A 12,285-nucleotide genomic window follows, 5' to 3' on the forward strand; every position below is an offset into this window, starting at 1 on the left:
CTCTTCACACACTTTCACTGGAGTTCTACACAGGCAGGTACCCTGAACACGCCCCCTGCCCCAGATAATCTCTCTAACATTGTCTTGTACAGAGCAAACATGGAACCTATCAAAAAGTTGCAGTAAAAGGTTGTGTGTATGTGTGTGTATGTTAACTATTAGGAGACTCACCCACCCCCCCCCTCCACTGCCCAAACAACAGCAGCAGCAGCAGACTTGTCATTGGTATCCAGTCCGGCTGCCCTGCCCTGGAGAGGGAGCGGGGGTGGATGTGGGGCAGGGGTGGGGGCGGACAAGGGTTGCATGGGGTGTGCTGGTGGGGCGGGCAAGGGGCAGTGTTGAATGGGGTTTGGAGGGTGGGCGATGGGGTGGCGTTGGACAGGGTTTGGGGGTGGGTGGGGGGGCGGTGTTGGACGGGGTTTTGGGGTGGGCGGTGTTGGATGGGGTTTTGGGATGGGCGGTGTTGGATGGGGTTTGGGGGATGGGCGGTGGGTGGTGTTGGACAGGGTTTGGGGCGGGCAGGGGATGGGGTTGCATGGGTTTTGAGGGCGGGCGGGTGGCAGTGTTGGACAGGGTTTGGGGGTGGGTGTTGGATGGGATTGGGGGGTGGGCAGGGGGGCAGTGTTGAATGAGGTTTGTGGGCAAATGGAGGGCAGTGCTGGATGGGGTTTGAGGGAGTGGCTGGGTGATACACTGTTGGACAGGGTTTGGGGGTGGGTGGGGTGAGCGTTGTTGGATGGGGTTTGGGGGTGGGTGGGGTGGGCGGTGTTGGATGGGGTTTGGTGAGGGTGGTTGGGTGGTACACTGTTGGACGGGGTTTGGGGGGTGGGGTGGGCGATGTTGGACGGGGTTTGGGGGTGGGGGTGGATGGTGTTGGACTGGGTTTGGGGGTAGGTGGGGTGGGTGGTGTTGGACGGGGTTTGAGGGGCTGGGGTGAGCGGTGTTGGACAGGGTTTGGGGGGGTGGGGTGGCCATTGTTGGACGGGGATGGGGTGGGCGGTGTTGGATGGGGTTTGGGGGTGGGTGGGGTGGGTGGTGTTGGATGGGGTTTGAGGGGGTGATTGTGTGGTACGCTGTTGGATAGGGTTTGGGGGGATGGGATGGACGATGTTGGATGGGGTTTGGGGGGTGGGGTGGGCGGTGTTGGATGGGGTTTGGGGGTGGGTGGGGTGAGCGGTGTTGGACAGGGTTTGGGGGGGTGGGGTGGCCGGTTTTGGATGGGGTTTGGGGGGTGGGGTGAGTGGTGTTGGATGGGATTACGGGGGTGGATGTGGTGGGCGGTGTTGGACAGGGTTTGGGGAGTAGGGTGGATAGTGTTGGACGGGGTTTAGGAGGCGGGGTGGGCGATGTTGGACGGGGTTTGAGGGTGTGTGGGGTGGGCAGTGTTGGACAGGGTTTGGGGGGTGGGGTGGGCGATTTTGGACGGGGTTTGGGGGTTGGGGTGGGCGGTGTTGTACAGGGTTTGGGGGGTGGGTTGGGTGGTGTTTGACGGGGTTTGAGGGGACAGGCTGGGGACGATGTTGGACCGGGTAGGGGAGGGCAGGGAGAAGGTGTTGGATGGTGTTTGGGGTTCGGGCGGTAAGGTGGCGTTGGATGGGTTTTTGGGGGTGAGGGGTATACAGAGTTGGATGGGGTTTTGGCAGGTGGGGGTGTGCGGTGTTGGACAGGTTTTGGGGGGGGGGGTGGGCAGTGTTGGGGCCGGGTTAGGGCTTGCATGCAGTGTGATGCTGCTAGTCTCCTGAACGGGGAGCGGACTTAATAGAAAACTCCGAACCCCAGAAGAAAGGCAATGAATCGATTAAACGAATCATTGGTTATCCGTACAAAATAGTGCCCACCCATCTCATGGGGATAATCGAGGTTCGTCTGTACACAGTTGCTCCTTTTCTGGCTCTGTCTCTGCAAAACTGCAATCTGTCGTCCATCCTTTCACTCTCACTTCTCTCTCTCTCTCACTGCTTTATGTCCATCTGCAGGTGAACTTTGTTTTAAACCTTTGTGGATCTTTTTCTGGATCTTCCTGCAGTTCTGACCAATCAGGACAATTCACTTAATAGTTTCAAACAGTATCAACCACTTAGATGGCATGCTACTGTTAGTTTCTTTGTGTAACAGGACCCAGTGCTTTTCTGTCTGGGCCCTCCTTAGTTTGGTGGATAAATTGTTGGGGCTATGTCTATCCAGGATAATGTTACCTTTTACGCTATGTTAATGTCATTAACACATGGCCATGATATTTGTCCAATTTACCCAGCATTCCTTGCTGTTTGGCCAAGTTAGCAATCTGTCTGTATTTTAGCAGCCAGGAGGTTGCTACATTTCCCCCCTTTTGAATGGCAAAATACTTATGCAAATGAAGTTCAAACCTAATTTTCGATGTTGGTTATGTTTGTTGTCAGGGAAGGGTATGTGTTCATGTGAAAGCCATTGTGCACATTAGTCAAGCCTACAATATAATTATGTGTATGAAAATGAAAACCCCTGTCACGAGAATCCATTCAGGATTGTAGTGCGAAGACAAAAAATGAAATCGCAATGAAAAGAAGTAACAATAGATAAATTTGGGAGTTCCATCTATCTTACAGCCCTTGTGTGCAGGTGCGGGATTATTCATAGTGAGCGCGCCAAGCTCTTGGGATAACTGTCTTTCTCAGCATGTAATCTGAATCACCAGTATCCTGAGGTATATCAAAGTGAGCGCGATTAGGAGCACAGCTAGATATGAGAGGAGCTGAATTCATGGATAACCATGTTATAGGTGTGGCCTGTTTGTTCACATTTACTTCGATTGCTCCTTATCAATGTCTCCTATGTCTCCACACCATATGGGATTGTGTCATCGCACCCCATCCAAATACAATTTTTATTCATAATTCCAATATTTTCACCTTCAAGAGTCTTCAACACAATTTTGTCACCGGGGATAATGTAAGGGTGAATGTCCTTACAGATCGTATTAAATCATACCATGGTCAGGTGCTGCAAATGGCAATAAGAGATATTACTGTGGGTGCTATCTTGGAACAAATGTTCAAGCTGTTCATAACTAATCCAGGATAGGACCTCCCTTGGCTAGCCTGCCAGAAGTCCTCCTTTCCCTGATCAATATCCAGTTACATTGATGCTGTACATGGTGCAGTTTTGCTGCTTACCGTCATCTCTGCTTTTGCCTTGGACAATCAGATTAATTGCCTTGATCCTGTAGTTTGATCACCCAGTGGTGGCTACCCTGACTCTCCACTAGTTATCCCGTGGTCTCTTGTCGATTGTCTGTATTCAGTCCTTTCCTGGCTCATTTTGTTTGGGCAAGATCCTGAGTTTATTGTCCAACTTAGCCAAATCAAGGGTGTTGACTGTTGATACTCCTGCCCCATATGCCGTGGCTAGATCATTAAGGAGCTCCCTTCTCTTTCATTGATTAACTGCTGGACTGGGTTTCTGTCACAGCTCCCTGCCCCTTGTCCCATTATTCTGTGGGCCAGGTGCAAGTATGATTGTTTTAATGGGGAATGACGCCATTCCATTAACTTTATCCCTGATACATCAATTATGGAGGAGGAGTCTTCACTCCCGCTCTTAGCCAGTTTTTAGTTTTGTCCTCAAGGAATTCTCCCTGGCGGGGCTTCTAGGGCATCGCCATCCTCCCTCTGATCCCTTGTCTGGACTATGTGCTCAGCACAGTGGGCGGCACAATGGCACAGTGGTTAGCACTGCTGCCTCACAGCGCCAGGGACCTGGGTTCAATTCCCGTCTCAGGTGACTCTCTGTGTGGAGTTTGCACATTCTCCCCGTGTCTGCATGCGTTTCCTCCGGGTGCTCCAGTTTCGTCCCACAATCCAAAAACGTGCAGGTTACGTGAATTGGCCACGCTAGGTTGCCTGTAGTGTTAGGTGAAGGGGTTAATATAGGGGAATGGGTCTGGGTGGGTTGCGCTTCGGCGGGTCGGTGTGGACTTGGCCTGAAGGGCCTGTTTCCAAACTGTAAGTACTCTAATCTCTAATCAAGCTACTACCATGCACCTGTTCTCAGAAAGACCCCACCAATCATCTGAGATCCTCACACTAATATAACACAATATGGAACTCCCCTAGCATGTCCTGTACACCACGAACTGATTCTTCCACCTGAATACCACCAATTGCACAGAGTGGACCTAGGGGATCCCATCTATGCACCAGGGGTTCTGGTGGTCATACCATAGGTATCCTGAGTACATTGTTTTCCTTTCTGCCCATGTCACATTTTTGGGTACAGTCATTATAATAATACATAATGCAAAAAAACACCCTGTAAGTGTTGGAATCGCTGCCTTGTAATATCACTTACTGAAAAAGAACAAGAGTACTTTCTGTCAATATGTTGGTTCAATTTCTGGCAATCATTAAGCCACACTTTGGTGAGCTGCCACAACTGACAGCTGGAGATATGAGTGTGGGTTCTCTCCTGGAACAAATGTTCGAGCTGTTCATTACTGATCCAGGACAGCACCTTCCCTGCCTTAGGTCCTCCCTCAGCTGTTCAATCATCTAGTTACTGTAGATACTGTGTGGGGGATGGTTTTGCTGCTCACTGATATCCTTGATTATGCCCTGGACAACCTAATTAATTGTATTGGTGTGACCCTGTCGAACAGTCACTAATTGATGGCTGGCCTGCTTCTCTGCCAGAGAGAAAATTAAACACAAAAGGGGAGGGGGTAGAATAAATGTGACCTGTATAGAGGATGTGGTGTGGAGGGATGAGTTGTCAGCCAATGTGCAAATGGATGTTTAGCAGTACAGGGAGTTGTTCCTGATTAGCTGCCACATGGCAGCATTTGTTCTCAGGTGGCTGGGGAGCTTGAAAGCTATTTCCATTATGGAGTTGCCCCTGTCATCCTCAATATATAAGCCACAGCCTGTTTTTGCTTTCACTGTTGTTGCCAGGATAGTACCCTGGGTGTTGGCCACTTTTCCCAAACTTCCTGTTGTAGGTTGGAATCTCTGGTGTCCGGCAGTCCTGAGTGAAATGGTCAGTTCTTCCACAGTTGAAACACAGGTTGGGTTTGGGAAGGAGTTTCCTTCTTCTGGGGGCAGGGGACTTGAATGGAGGGGACGTCTGTTTGGGACTCCTGAGTGTAATCCTGTCCCTTCTTTCAGTCCTCCAAATTGGAGGGGGGCTATAAGAAGTCTGAACCACGCTTATGTGCCTGGGTTTTGGTTCGGCTGTGGGGCAGGGGCAGTGTTGGAGACACCATCAGCTGGGAGGAAGGTGGCAGGGATATGGGCCAGAGGTGGATTGGAAGCAGATGTGTCATTGCGGGGCTTCTCATTAACTCCCTGGGGAGGTAGGACCCCAAAGGTACATATTATCCCATTCTGGGTGGAGGCCTAGTTCACTAGTAATTGTATTTGTTCTTGGGACTTTGAATGCTCCGTACTGGGGGGCCTGATGTGCATTGCTTCGCACTGCTGGCTTAGAGAACCTGTACAGCTGCTTGGAGCTCTCTATACTGTTGTTCTAGCTTGTCAATGTACAATGAGGCTGTCTCCTGGTCCTTAATGACCCTCCTGTCGCTGGAATAGACTCTTTCAAATTGTGACTGGAACTGTCCCATATGGATTAGGTTTTCCTGTATTCTGATGTTCTGCTGTATAACTACAAGTTTTAATGTTTCCAGTTCATCAGTAGTAATTTCTAAATGCTCCCATAGCGATCTAATCTCAGCTGGTCAGCTGTGAGGTATTTTCTCGGCTACGTGCTATTGTGGTGGTTAGGTTAGTGGCCTTCTTTTCTAATCCGTTACGTGTTTCTTGCCATATGATTGAGGCCATGGAACACATTGTTCAGGGCCAGTCTGGGCCGCTACAGAATTCTGTCCATTTGAAACACTTCATAAAAAAATTGTCTGGGAGAGTCTGACGAGGGGATACTTGCCCCATTTTGCTAGCAAGCATATTATTGCTGGATCCTTGACTGGGTTTCTCTTTTATGATATTAGGTTATGGGAGGTGGCTGTAGTTGGGGTAAGGCTTCAGCTAAATTCTTATTGCAGCCTCTTGAAGTCTGAGATGTGCAAAACTAAAGCATGGTGACCCCTTCTAAGGTAGGTCTTGAACCACTTCTCATGACTGTAGAGTTTCCTACTCTGGTGTATTACCTCTATCCCTGGGTTCCTAACTCAATCTCTGGCTTCTTGCCAAACTACAGGTCCTTGACTCTATACCCAACTTCTTTTACTCTGGGTCCCTGACCCAGTCTCAGGTTCCTTGTTCCAGGTACTCTTTAAAACACCTAGCAGTCATAGGGTAAGTGGGGACAGTAGGGTCAGTTGGGGTGTCAACAGCTGCCAATGTTTCTACTCCACTTAAACAGAGGAGTAAAGTTTCCTTGACTGTTTGGAACTAAAGGTTGCCTCAAATCTCTTGAACTCAAAATAAAGTTCATTCAACTGTGAAAGTAAAGAATGACTTTCCCTCGACTCTATCCCACCAACCATTCTATGGGTAGGGACAACAGGGAGTCAAAATACAGACTTTCTTCTACTCATTCGAATCCAAAGTAAACTAAAAATCAAACACCCCAGCTCCATCCCCATCAAACAAGGATGGGGACAACAGAGGTTTAAAATTCAGAGGAAACTTTTTTCTACTCATTGGAACTGAAAATAAATAAAATAAAGCTCCCTTCCCACCAACCCCATTAAACACTTCTGGAACAGGGACAAGAGGGGTTCAGAATAAAAGCACCCATGGTTCTTTCAAAGTCACTCTCATGTTTCCACACAAGAGATAAACACCTATCCTATTCCATGCTGACTTCCTTAGAGTCCCTCTATACCCATTTCCAACTCCTGCTTTACTCAGTATCACTGTAGAACTCCTGGTTGATGGGCCAATTTCTGGTCGGCTGCCTGTATCCTCAGTTACTCACTTGAATTCTGGTTTTCATGTGGATTATTTACCCTCTTAATACAGTTTAGACTGAATTCTGAGGATACCAAGCAGTTTCAACATCAAAGGTGAGTTTGGAGGACCTGACAGTCACTTCTTATCAAAGAGCACTCAGGAATGCCAATCGCCATCTACCATATAAACTTGTGCATGGGTCAATCTCGTGTATAAGTAGACCCCTTATTTTTGGCCAGAAAACCTTGTATTTTCCATATATCTCAAGTATAATTCGACCCTAGCTCTTCACAGTTAGAGATCAACATTTATGAGTCAGTGAGCAAGTCCATTGCACTCTACTTCGACTTTTCAGTCTACTGGCTGTATCACTCCATTCTGGGTCTTCCAGTCCACCAGCTATCAGGCTGTGCCCCAGGTTTTCAGATTTACTGTCATGGTACGACAGAACAAGGCAATTGCCGTATGCGAGGAGTCGGTTTCTGTTACCTGCAGTTTACTGTGGCCCGAACATATTACAGGGAACGTTCCTGAACCAGGAACCAGGAACCAGGGACGAAGGACATGCCGGGAAGGTAAATTTCCCATTTTATCTATTTTGTAGATAAATATTCACCCTCTCAAAAACAATACTTCATGTATAAGTTGACCTTCCTAATTTCAGATTTTTAAAAAAATCTTCAAAATTTAACCTACAAATGAGTATATACAAGTTCCTCCTTAAACAAATTAGATGACTGATAAAAATGTTTTGAAGGTATTTGCCTAAGCATCCCACAATACCAAAGCGGTCAAATTATGACAAACACAAGTTGGTACCAATGCAAAACAGTCTCAAATTTATAAGGAAACGTTCTAATATCCTCTCTCTGTTCCTATTCACTGCCTTCAGCTTATAATACTTCCCAAGTCTCTTGTAGATTTACACAGTTGCTCCCACTCTGGGTTTGTATCTGGGTCTGCGAAGCTGCTTCCTTTCTTCCCCTGTCTCCCTCTCTCTCTCTCTGGGTGGACAACTGGTCTCTGCTTCTTGCCTCAGAGGGACTCCAAAAGGTTGAAAAATGTGATGTGTGGGTGAACCCTAATTTTGTAACTTATTAGATGGTTTCCTGGAAGTTTCTATACTTTGTGACAATCAGGAAGACTCAATAGTTTGAAACAATGTCAGTCATTTGGATGGTATGCTACTGTTAGTTTCTTTGTGTAGCAGGACCCACTACCTTTCTGTCTGGGCCCTCCTTTGATTGGAGGAGAGGTTGGGGATATGTCAGTCCAGGATAACTTTCCTTTTACATTACGCTCATGTCATTAACACCTGGCTGCGGGTTTGTACTGTCTGATGTGTGAGCTTTGTGATTTCAGAGATTTCCCCTTGGCCAATGTACCCAGCATCCCTTGCTGTTTGGCCAAGTTAGCAAACTATCTGTGTTTTCGCAGCCAGGAGGTGCCTTGCTGTGTTGTGCAGACCTATGAATGATGCTCACCTTCATTCCATTGCTACCTGTCTTCCATATTGAAAAAAAAAGTCCAAGATAACAATGCTGATCGAGGTAATATGGGGCACCTTGTGTGATGTATGATTTCTTGATACATTCCCATGTCTGATTCGGTTTTGTTTTCTCTAATACTCATGACCCTACTTTTATTGGTTTTTTTCCTCTCTGCACTGGCCATTAACTTTCGAGTATCTTAATGAGCAACAATGTATAAGAGATCAAGTTGTGCTCTGAACAACAGACCATTAAAAACGTTTACTAATATGCAGTCTTTCCTTATGAAAACCCCCAAATTGAAGTGTTACTCTGGCAACTCAAATGGAGCAGAGCACTTCAGTTAAGGTTCCATTGGAACTGACATGGAAAATAAAGAACATGAAAGCATGGGAAGGGTTAAAGCATGAAGACCACTGGCAATCTGTGGTCTGTGGAAGGTAGGATGGAATAAGAATAGTGGAATGCTCTCACACCAATTAGCAGAGTAAGGTTAAGGCTGAAAGGTCACTATGGCGAGATGAGATAACACAAGTAATAAAGCAAGTTTCTCTGTTAAGTGTTATTATGACAGGATTGGGACCATAAATATTTGGGACATGACATTAAAATATCTAATTAACAGTCAGCAGAGTCAGCTTGAGACAGGAGACTATTGTAATAGCTAACTATCTATCATGAAAGGTCAGTGTGGAATGGAAGATCACTGTAGCAGAGTTAGCAATAAATATCTCACCGTGACATTAGAATAACATTAAGTAGAATGTATAACTAAAGAGATAATGGGAACTAACATCACTGGTTTATTGTGTAGCTAGAGTGAGGTACTTTGATTAATATAGTTGGACATGCTAGTAAGCTAACAGAACCATGATTAAAATAAAAATCCACGAACTCTGAGCTTCGTGGGCATTCGAGAATCAGCTTTCTCAGTGTCACGGTTTTTTGTTTGCAAATAAAAGACCTACTTCTGGAAGAACTCTCTGCGTCTCCTGATGATTCTCTATATTTTCTCCACAACAAATTTGACGCTGCGAGCAGAGTCGTGCAGAGACTCATCTGGAAAGAGGGTGGCAGTAACAGGGCGCTTCTTGGTCCACCGGGGGCACTCCCGAGACTGACAGAATCAGGGTACCCAACAAAAAAAAGAGTTAGCATTTTTGCTGTGAATTCGGACTATATTCTGTTGGCTTGGAGTGGTCCTTGGGAACTCGGAGGTGCAGGAACCTGCCGGAGGGTCTCTCCAATCCAAGATCCAAAAGCGAGAGGTAAATTGCTGCTGAAGGAGACGTGGAGAATTGGTCAAGAAAACTGTGCAGTGGGGTAAGGGGTAGGTGAGAATAGAATGTAGCAATTGTCTGAGTAAAAATCCACAGTGTATATAAGACCCTATGAATAAATAGGGCAGAATAAATAAGGGGAAATTCTTTTATAAGACCCATAGATACATAGGGCAGAATAAATAAGGCGAAATTGTTTACTGGAAGCGCTGATAGACCTGTTTAGAAAGCTGGCAGATTGATAGTGGACAATTAAAAGTAAAATAGCAGAGAACAGTCATAGTGTTATAGTGTTACTAGACTGTTAAATGTTTTACTGGATTAGTGGTGCTGGAAGAGCACAGCAGTTCAGGCAGCATCCAACGAGCAGCGAAATCGACGTTTCGGGCAAAAGCCCTTCATCAGGAATAAAGGCAGTGAGCCTGAAGCATGGAGAGATAAGCTAGAGGAGGGTGGGGGTGGGGAGAGAGTAGCATAGAGTACAATGGGTGAGTGGGGGAGGAGATGAAGGTGATAGGTCAAGGAGGAGAGGGTGGAGTGGATAGGTGGAAAAGGAGATAGGCAGGTTCGACAAGTCCGGACAAGTCAAGGAGACAGTGCTGAGCTGGAAGTTTGCAATGTGGACTTCAACAGCTTCCTCATCTCCCCTTCCCCCACCTCATCCTAGTTTCAAACTTCCAGCTCAGCACTGTCTCCTTGACTTGTCCGGACTTGTCGAACCTGCCTATCTTCTTTTCCACCTATCCACTCCACCCTCTCCTCCTTGACCTATCACCTTCATCTCCTCCCCCACACACCCATTGTACTCTATGCTACTCTCTCCCTACCCCCCACCCTCCTCTAGCTTATCTCTCCATGCTTCAGGCTCACTGCCTTTATTCCTGATGAAGGGCTTTTGCCCGAAACGTCGATTTCGCTGCTCGTTGGATGCTGCCTGAACTGCTGTGCTCTTCCAGCACCACTAATCCAGTATTTGCTTTCCAGCATCTGCAGTCATTGTTTTTACCTCTGTTAAATGTTTTAGATAAGGCCTGTAGGATAATGAAACTTTTTGAAATAAACAAAGGGTCTGTTTAAGTAAGGCTCTGGCTGGGACAGATTGATTTACAGCTGATATTGTTTGTTTGTGTGTGTGTGTTTTTATAGTTGAATCATTGTGGTCTGATTTGTATGCATAATTGTTTGTTGGTGGTTAAATGTTTGTGTTTTGTTTCCCTGGAGCTCAAGATCCAGGGGCATTTTGATTTTATTTTGCACTGTAAGAATTTAAGATAGTTTTTTTTCTGAGAGAGAAATTTCTCAAGAAACTGTTAGTGATTGGTGCATTTCGAAAGTGCAGTCCTAGGTTGGTTTAGGCTGAATGAATGAGAATAGGTTGTTTGTATTAACTAGCTGCAATTGAGGACATTTAGGAATTGATAGATTGGTAAGGGACAATTGCAAGTTATAAAGTTAGGGATTGCTTATACAATTGACAAAGCACACCAGGCTTGAATGGTATGAGGAAGTGATTTATGAGAGCAAAGATAATACATTAGTTGGACTGAAATATATTGTAGGATGGATAAAGGGATTGCAGTTGAGATCCTGAGTAAGAAATTTCAAGGAGCAAGAAATGATATTATAAAAATTTCTGAGAAATAGGAAAAAGGCACTAAGAACTAATAGCCAAAAGAAGGTACCTTTGACATATATGTGCAACGAGATGGAAGGACTAACTAAGAACTATAAGCTGAAAGATAAATCTAAAAATAGAAACCAAAAAAGGGAACAGGAGATGGAAATGCTAAAACTTTTCAGGAAGAGGGTGAGGGCCTGAAGGTAGCTTGTCAGGCACCTATGGTGACTAGGAAAGGTGCAAAAGAACAAGCTGAGCAGTTATGGGCAACAGAAAAGCGGAATCAGCACTCCCCCCCCCCCCCCCCCCCCCCCACCCCATGCCCAGATGTGGAGGAGTTGAATAGACCTATTCCCTACTCGAATGAAGAGGCATTGTAGCAGTGTCCAGTAATAAAGGGAACAGTAGAAATAGAGGGACAGTTAGAATGGGATGGAATTGTGGAAAACAAAAATGAACTGAGGGAAAGAAGAGAAAGAGAGAAAAGGGACAGGCAGGAGCAAATAGAAGCTATACAATGAGAGCAAGAAAAGCTGAAACATGAGATTAGTGTGTTGCATGGGCTAAGGGAAAAAAAAACAATTGAGGAATACCCATTGCGATACGAAAGAAGGGCTGAAGAGAAAAGCAGTGGAAGTGAAACAGCGCAAGCAAAAAGGGATGATGAGAGACAAGGAAAGAAAAAGGCCCGTACCTAAAGAATTAGAAATAACATCGGACTCAGAGCTTGAGGGTGAATTATTGAGCTGTAGTGTCGGTAAAAGGAAAAAAGGGTCAATAGGGAAGGATGCTACCGCTCCTTATAAAAGAAGGAAGAAACCCACAATACATTCCTTGAGGAACTCAGGATCTGAAAGGGCTGAAGAATGCGCTGTCCAGTTTACATGAGGGAGCAGGAAGGTGGATCAGGGCTTTTGAAGATAAAACCACAGGGCGATTGCTGGCTATAGAAGACTTGAAGGCACTGCTGGTGAGGTTGGTAGGACTCCCGAAGGCAAAGGAAATAATGG

The sequence above is a fragment of the Chiloscyllium punctatum genome, chromosome 22, assembly GCF_047496795.1.
Source record: "Chiloscyllium punctatum isolate Juve2018m chromosome 22, sChiPun1.3, whole genome shotgun sequence".
Taxonomy (NCBI): domain Eukaryota; kingdom Metazoa; phylum Chordata; class Chondrichthyes; order Orectolobiformes; family Hemiscylliidae; genus Chiloscyllium; species Chiloscyllium punctatum.